Consider the following 9,616-nt stretch of genomic DNA (forward strand, 5'->3'; position numbering starts at 1 on the left):
CTCTGGAGAGCCTTACGGTTGTGGGCGGAGCAGTTGCCGTACCAGGCGGTGATACAGCCCGACAGGATGCTCTCGATTGTGCATCTGTAGAAGTTTGTGAGTGCTTTATGTGACATCTTGGCCATGTTCTGTTATAATCTCCACCCCGGCACAGCCAGAAGAGGACTGGCCACCCTTCATAGCCTGGTTCCTCTCTAGGTTTCTTCCTAGGTTTTGGTCTTTCTAGGGAGTTTTTCCTAGCCACCGTGCTTCTACACCTGCATTGCTTGCTGTTTGGGGTTTTAGGCTGGGTTTCTGTACAGCACTTCGAGATATTAGCTGATGTACGAAGGGCTACATAAAATAAACTTGATTTGATTTTTTATAATCATAGTTTTACATTGTAGCTACCATCACAAATAGCACCAAAGCAGCCAGAATAATTACAGAGAGCAACGTGAAATACCTAAATACTCATCATAAAATATTTATGAAAAATACATGGTGTACAGCAAATAAAAGATAAACATCTTGTGAATCCAGCCAATATTTCCGATTTTTTAAAGTGTTTTACAGCGAAAACACAATATATATTTCTATTAGCTCACTACAGTAGCCAAACACACAACGCAATTTACTCCCCGCCAAAATAGCTTGCACAAAACCGACAAAATAGAGATAAAATTAATCACTAACCTTGAACAACTTCATCAGATGACAGTCTTATAACATCATGTTATACAATACATTTATGTTTTGTTCGAAAATGTGCATATTTAGAGCTGCAAATCGTGGTCATACATTGTGTATACGTAGCAACAATTCCCCAGAATGTCCGGAGATATTTTGGACACTCACCTAATCTGACCAAAGAACTCATCATAAAAATAAAAATACTTGTTGTATGGCAAATGAAAATAACACTGGTTCTTAATGCAACCGCTGTGTTAGATTTTTTTAAATAACTTTACCACAACATACAGCTTGGGTTATTGTGAGACAGCGCTCACCAACACGGCGGAGAATAGGAGTCAACATATTACACAGAAATACGAAATAACATCATAAATGTTGTCTTACTTTTGCTGAGCTTCCATCAGAATGTTGTGCAAGGAATCCTATTTCCAGAATAAATCGTTGTTTGGTTTTAGAATGTCCATTTTTCTGTTGAATTAGCAAACTTGGCCAGCCATGTGGCGCTAACATGCTCATCTTCTCTTAGCGCATGGAACGAAAAATTCAAAAATTCCCAATAAACGTTGAATAAACTGATACAACTCGGTTGAAAAATCCTATTTTATGATGTTTTTCTCATATGTATCAAATAAAATCAGAGCCGGAGATATTCGCCGTGTATACCGAACGCTTTTCAGAAGACAATGTCGAGGTCCCCCGCGCGTCGTCGAAAACAAACAAAATACCGGACCTGTCACTCCAAAAGCTCTTATTCGGCCTCAGATCAAGCTAGACACCCCATTCAACCTTCCACTGCCTGTTGACATCTCAAATCAAATAAAATAAAATTTTATTTGTCACATACACATGGTTAGCAGATGTTAATGCGAGTGTAGCGAAATGCTTGTGCTTCTAGTTCCGACAATGCAGTAATAACCAACAAGTAATCTAACCTAACAATTCCAACCTTATACACACAAGTGTACAGGGATAAAGAATATGTACATAAAGATATATGAATGAGTGATGGTACAGAACGGCATAGGCAAGATGCAGTAGATGTATAGAGTACAGTATATACATATGAGATGAGTAATGTAGGGTATGTAAACATAAAGTGGCATAGTTTAAAGTGGCTAGTGATACATGTATTACATAAAGATGGCAAGATGCAGTAGATGATATAGAGTACAGTATATACAGTGGGGAGAACAATTATTTGATACACTGCCGATTTTGCAGGTTTTCCTACTTATAAAGCATGTAGAGGTCTGTCATTTTTATCATAGGTACACTTCAACTGTGAGAGACGGAATCTAAAACAAAAATTCAGAAAATCACATTGTATGATTTTTAAGTAATTAATTTGCATTTTATTGCATGACATAAGTATTTGATACATCAGAAAAGCAGAACTTAATATTTGGTACAGAAACCTTTGTTTGCAATTACAGAGATCATACGTTTCCTGTAGTTCTTGACCAGGTTTGCACACACTGCAGCAGGGATTTTGGCCCACTCCTCCATACAGACTTTCTCCAGGTCCTTCAGGTTTCGGGGCTGTCGCTGGGCAATACGGACTTTCAGCTCCCTCCAAAGATTTTCTATTGGGTTCAGGTCTGGAGACTGGCTAGGCCACTCCAGGACCTTGAGATGCTTCTTACGGAGCCACTCCTCAGTTGCCCTGGCTGTGTGTTTCGGGTCGTTGTCATGCTGGAAGACCCAGCCACGACCCATCTTCAATGCTCTTACTGAGGGAAGGAGGTTGTTGGCCAAGATCTCGCGATACATGGCCCCATCCATCCTCCCCTCAATACGGTGCAGTCGTCCTGTCCCCTTTGCAGAAAAGCATCCCCAAAGAATGATGTTTCCACCGCCATGCTTCACGGTTGGGATGGTGTTCTTGGGGTTGTACTCATCCTTCTTCTTCCTCCAAACACGGCGAGTGGAGTTTAGACCAAAAAGCTCTATTTTTGTCTCTTTAAACCACATGACCTTCTCCCATTCCTCCTCTGGATCATCCAGATGGTCATTGGCAAACTTCAGACGGGCCTGGACATGCGCTGGCTTGATCAGGGGGACATTGCGTGCGCTGCAGGATTTTAATCCATGACGGCGTAGTGTGTTACTAATGTTTTTTTTTGAGACTGTGGTCCCAGCTCTCTTCAGGTCATTGACCAGGTCCTGCCGTGTAGTTCTGGGCTGATCCCTCACCTTCCTCATGATCATTGATGTCCCACGAGGTGAGATCTTGCATGGAGCCCCAGACCGAGGGTGATTGACCGTCATCTTGAACTTCTTCCATTTTCTAATAATTGCGCCAACAGTTGTTGCCTTCTCACCAAGCTGATTGCCTATTGTCCTGTAGCCCATCCCAGCCTTGTGCAGGTCTACAATTTTATCCCTGATGTCCTTACACAGCTCTCTGGTCTTGGCCATTGTGGAGAGGTTGGAGTCTGTTTGATTGAGTGTGTGGACAGGTGTCTTTTTATACAGGTAACGAGTTCAAACAGGTACAGTTAATACAGGTAATGAGTGGAGAACAGGAGGGCTTCTTAAAGAAAAACGAACAGGTCTGTGAGAGCCGGAATTCTTACTGGTTGGTAGGTGATCAAATACTTATGTCATGCAATAAAATGCAAATTAATTACTTAAAAATCATACAATGTGATTTTCTGGATTTTTGTTTTAGATTCCGTCTCTCACAGTTGAAGTGTACCTATGGTAAAAATTACAGACCTCGACATGCTTTGTAAGTAGGAAAACCTGCAAAATCGGCAGTGTATCAAATACTTGTTCTCCCCACTGTACATATACATATGAGATGAGTAATGTAGGGTATGTAAACATTATATTAAGTGGCATTGTTTAAAGTGGCTAGTGGTACATTTTTACATAATTTCCATCAATTCCTATTATTAAAGTGGCTGGAGTTGAGTCAGTATGTTGGCAGCGGCCGCTAAATGTTAGTGGTGGCTGTTTAACAGTCTGATGGCCTTGAGATAGAAGCTGTTTTTCAGTCTCTCGGTCCCTGCTTTGATGCACCTGTACTGACCTCGCCTTCTGGATGATAGCGGGGTGAACAGGCAGTGGCTTGGGTGGTTGTTGTCCTTGATGATCTTTATGGCCTTCCTGTGACATCGGGTGGTGTAGGTGTCCTGGAGGGCAGGTAGTTTGCCCCCGGTGATGCGTTGTGCAGACCTCACTACCCTCTGGAGAGCCTTACGGTTGTGGGCGGAGCAGTTGCCGTACCAGGCAGTGATACAGCCCGACAGGATGCTCTCGATTGTGCATCTGTAGAAGTTTGTGAGTGCTTTTGGTGACAAGCCGAATTTCTTCAGCCTCCTGAGGTTGAAGAGGCGCTGCTGCGCCTTCTTCACAACGCTGTCTGTGTGGGTGGACCAATTCAGTTTGTCCGTGATGTGTACACCGAGGAACTTAAAACTTTCCACCTTCTCCACTACTGTCCCGTCGATGTGGATAGGGGGGGTGCTCCCTCTGCTGTTTCCTGAAGTCCACAATCATCTCCTTTGTTTTGTTGACGTTGAGTGTGAGGTTATTCTCCTGACACCACACTCCGAGGGCCCTCACCTCCTCCCTGTAGGCCGTCTCGTCGTTGTTGGTAATCAAGCCTACCACTGTAGTGTCATCCGCAAACTTGATGATTGAGTTGGAGGCGTGCATGGCCACGCAGTCGTGGGTGAACAGGGAGTACAGGAGAGGGCTCAGAACGCACCCTTGTGGGGCCCCAGTGTTGAGGATCAGCGGGGTGGAGATGTTGTTACCTACCCTCACCACCTGGGGGTGGCCCGTCAGGAAGTCCAGGACCCAGTTGCACAGGGCGGGGTCGAGACCCAGGGTCTCGAGCTTGATGACGAGTTTGGAGGGTACTATGGTGTTAAATGCTGAGCTGTAGTCGATGAACAGCATTCTCACATAGGTATTCCTCTTGTCCAGATGGGTTAGGGCAGTGTGCAGTGTGGTTGCGATTGCGTCGTCTGTGGACCTATTGGGTCGGTAAGCAAATTGGAGTGGGTCTAGGGTGTCCGGTAGGATGGAGGTGAAATGGTCCTTGACTAGTCTCTCAAAGCACTTCATGATGACGGAAGTGAGTGCTAGGGGGCGGTAGTCGTTTAGCTCAGTTACCTTAGCTTTCTTGGGAACAGGAACAATGGTGGCCCTCTTGAAGCATGTGGGGACAGCAGACTGGGATAAGGATTGATTGAATATGTCCGTAAACACACCAGCCAGCTGGTCTGCGCATGCTCTGAGGACGCGGCTGGGAATGCCGTCTGGGCCTGCAGCCGTGCGAGGGTTAACACGTTTAAATGTTTTACTCACCTCGGCTGCAGTGAAGGAGAGCCCGCAGGTTTTGGTAGCGGGCCGTGTCAGTGGCACTGTATTGTCCTCAAAGCGTGCAAAAAAGTTATTTAGCCTGTCTGGGAGCAAGACATCCTGGTCTGCGACGGGGCTGGTTTTCTTTTTGTAATCCGTGATTGACTGTAGACCCTGCCACATACCTCTTGTGTCTGAGCTGTTGAATTGCGACTCTATTTTGTCTCTATACTGGGACTTAGCTAGTTTGATTGCCTTGCGGAGAGAATAGCTACACTGTTTGTATTCGGTCATGTTTCCGGTCACCTTGCCCTGGTTAAAAGCAGTGGTTCGCGCTTTCAGTTTCACGCGAATGCTGCCGTCAATCCACGGTTTCTGGTTTGGGAATGTTTTAATCGTTGCTGTGGGTACGACATCGTCAATGCACTTTCTAATGAACTCGCTCACCGAATCAGCGTATTCGTCAATGTTGTTGTTGGACGCAATGCGGAACATACTCCAATCCGCGTGATCGAAGCAGTCTTGAAGCGTGGAATCAGATTGGTCGGACCAGCGTTGAACAGACCTGAGCGCGGGAGCTTGTTGTTTTAGTTTCTGTTTGTAGGCTGGAAGCAACAAAATGGAGTCGTGGTCAGCTTTTCCGAAAGGAGGGCGGGGGAGGGCCTTATATGCGTCGCGGAAGTTAGTATAACAATGATACGGCTGTGATTATAATCGAAGAGAATTCCCTTGGTAGATAATGCGGTCGACATTTGATTGTGAGGAATTCTAGATCGGGTGAACAGAATGACTTGAGTTCCTGTATGTTGTTATGATCACACCACGTCTCGTTAATCATAAGGCATACACCCCGCCCCTCTTCTTACCAGAAAGATGTATGTTTCTGTCGGCGCGATGCGTGAAGAAACCAGCTGGCTGCACCGACTCCGTTAGCGTCACTTGAGTTAGCCATGTTTCCGTGAAGCAGAGAACGTTACAATCTCTGATGTCTCTCTGGACTGTAACCCTTGCTCGGATTTCATCAACCTTATTGTCAAGAGACTGGACATTGGCGAGTAGTATGCTAGGGAGTGTAGCGCGATGTGCCCGTCTCCGAAGCCTGACCAGGAGACCGCTACGTTTGCCCCTTTTACGGCGTCGCATAGGGTCGCCGGCTGGGATCAGATCCATTGTATTGGGTCGAAGGCAAAACACTGGATCCGTTTCGGGAAAGTCGTATTGACTGTATGTAATGAAACCTACGATTACCTGGGGTACCAATGTAAGGAATAACACATAAAAAAACAAAATACTGCATATTTTCCAAGGAACGCGAAGCGAGGCGGCCATCTCGGTCGGCGCCGGAAGTAGTGGAAGGCGTATGAAGTGCATACATATCGATAAATAAAATCCAGTTGAATAGGCAGGCCCTGAAACAGAGCCTCGTTTTCAGATTTTTCACTTCCTATATGGAAGTTTGCTGCCAAATGAGTTCTGTTTTACTCACAGATATAATTCAAACAGTTTTAGAAACTTCAGTGTTTTCTATCCAATAGTAATAATAATATGCATATTGTATGATCTAGAACAGAGTACGAGGCCTTTAAATTTGGGCACGATTTTTTCCAAAGTGAAAACAGCGCCCCCCTATTGACAAGAAGTTAAAAGTTGACATAATCTGAGCAAGAGTTGGTTTCCAAAGAGATATCCGGGTGTCACGCCCTGACCATAGAGAGCCTTTTTATTCTCCATTTTGGTTAGTTCGGGGTGTGACTAGGATGGGTGATCTAGTGCATTTATTTCTGTTGGCCTGGTATGGTTCCCAATCAGCGGCAGCTGTTTATCGTTGTCTCTGATTGGGGATCATATTTAGGCAGCCATTTCCCCACTGGTTTTTGTGGGATCTTGTTTGTGTTGATGCCTGTGAGCTCTACAGAACGTCATGTTTTGTTGCTCTTTATTGTTTTTGTGAGTTTCCTTTATTAAACATGTGGAACCCAAATGACGCTGCAGTTGTCTGAGTATATTTCCGGTTTCATGGAAACATGGCTAGCTGGGGACATACTGTCGGAGTCCACAGAGCCAACGAGATTCAGTGCATGTTGCCTCTAGGAATAAAACAACTCTCCGATAAGAAGAATGGCAGAGGTGTACAGTTGAAGTCGGAAGTTTACATACACCTTACTCAAATACATTTAAACTAAATATCTCAATTCCCAACATTTAATCCTTGTACAAAATTCCCTGTCTTAGGTCAGTTAGGATCACCACTTTATTTTAAGAATGTGAAATGTCCAGAAAAATAGTAGAGAGAATGATTTATTTCAGCTTTTGTTTCTTTCATCACATTCCCAGTGGGTCAGAAGTCTACATACACTCAATTACAATTTGGTAGCATTGCCTTTAAATTGTTTAACTTGGGTCAAACGTTTCAGTAGCCTTCCACAATAAGTTGGGTGAATTTTAGCCCATTCCTCCTGACAGACACCTATCCCACAAATATATTTTATATTCGAGATTCTTCAAAAGTAGCCACCCTTGGCCTTGATGACAGCTTTGAACGCTCTTGGCATTCTTTCAACCAGCTTTATGAAGTAGTCACCTGGAATGTATTTCAATTAATTAAAAGGTGTGCCTTATTCATTTTTAATATGTGGAATTTCTTTCCTTAATAAGCCAATAGTTGTGTTGTGACAAGTTAGGGGTGGTATACAGAAGATAGCCCAATTTGGTAAAACACAAAGTCCATATTATGGCAAAACTCAAATAAGCTGTTACGAATCCCTTTGGCTCTACAGTCTAGGGGGGGGTGGCAACGAGACCTGTAACATAACTCATGCAAATTATAACAGTGAAAAAGTAACAGTGAGAACAAATAACCACAGACAACTTAAATCTATCGTCAAACACTCATGGTTTATTTGGTAAACACACAGTAAAGGGGGGGGCAGGAAAAGGGGCTGAGCTGGACCCAAGGAAAGAAACAAATATCCAAAAACACCCCTAAGCTAGACTAGCCTACTTCAATACAGCTAACCAAAAATACAACAGGTGGTCCACCCAGTTCTTAGTGTATTTAGACAAAGTATTCCTACGGGTAATGTATGCCCATAGGCGACTTGTCTTGGTACCCCCTTTTCCACCATCAAACAAAGTCAAACACCATAACAAAACAATACTCACAGGATAATGGACAAAGTGAAACATAGTTTCAAAAACAAGAGCTCTATAGAGAGATTGCATGACAGAGAGCTCGAGCTACAGAGAAAACAACTGACTGGGTTTTTAAACCAAGGGAAAGGGGATGTGATAGGGTAAAAGAAAATGGGCAGGTGTCTTCTGATTAGCGACTGATTGGGGACTGATTATTGCCACCTGTGAGGGGAGGAGGAGAGAAAAGAAATACACACACAGGATACACACCCACAGGATACCTGTATCCGTAACATATGCAAAAAGAAACGACAGTCCATCATTACTTAAAGACATACGGAAAATGTCAAGAACTTTGAAAGTTTCTTCAAGTGCAGTCGCAAACACAAACAAGCGCAATGATCAAACTTGCACTCACAAGGACCGCAACAGGAAAGGAAGACCCAGAGTCTTCCTACCAAGCAGAAGATAAGTTCTATAGAGTTACAAGTCTCAGAAATTGCAGCCAAAGTAAATGCTTCACAGAGTTCAAGAAAACAGACAGATCTCAACATCAACTGTTCAGAGGAGCATGTTGATGTTGGCTTTCATGGTCAAATTGCTGCAAAGTAATCTAAAGGACACCAATAAGAAGACGAGACTTGCTTGGGCCAAGAAATATGACAAAGGATATTAGACCGGTGGTAATCTGTCCTTTGGTCTGATGAGTCCAAATTTGAGATTTTTGGTTCCAACCGCCGTGTCTTTGTGAGATGCAGAGTAGTTGAATTGCCACATGCGTGGTTCCCACCATGAAGCATGGAGGAGGTGTGATTATGCTTTGCTGGTGACACTGTCAGTGATTTATTTAGAAGTCAAGGCACAATTACCAGCATGGCTACCACAACATTCTGCAGCGATACGCCATCCCATCTGGTTTGCGCTTATTGTGACTATCAAGGAGAGTGATGGAGTGCTGCATCAGATGACCTGGCCTCCACAATCATCCAACCTCAAAACAATTGAGATGGTTTGGTATGAGTTGGACCGCAGAGTAAAGGAAAAGCAAGAGTGCACAGCTAAGGTGGAAACTCCATCACAAATGTTGAGAAATCATTGAAGCTGGTTGAGAGAATGCAAGGAGTGTGCAAAGCTCTGCAAAGGGTGGATACTTTGAAGAATCTAAAATATATTTGGATTTTTTTAAACACTTTGTTTGGTTACTACATGATTCCATGTGTGTTATTTCATAGTTCATAGTATCACTGCACCTAGACTGCACTCAATGAGCTGTATACGGCCATACGCAAACAGGAAAGCATCATGCTGTGGGGATGTTTTTCATCGGCAGGGACTGAGAACCTGGCCAGGAATGATGGATGGCGCTAAATACAGGGAAATTCTTGGGGGAAACCTGTTTCAGTCTTCCAGAGATTTGAGACTGGGATGGAGGTTCACCTTCCAGCAGGACAATGACCCTAATCATACTGCTAAAGCAACACTCACGTGGTTTAAG

The sequence above is a fragment of the Salvelinus alpinus genome, chromosome 10 (assembly GCF_045679555.1).
Source record: "Salvelinus alpinus chromosome 10, SLU_Salpinus.1, whole genome shotgun sequence".
NCBI classification, from domain to species: Eukaryota; Metazoa; Chordata; class Actinopteri; order Salmoniformes; family Salmonidae; genus Salvelinus; species Salvelinus alpinus.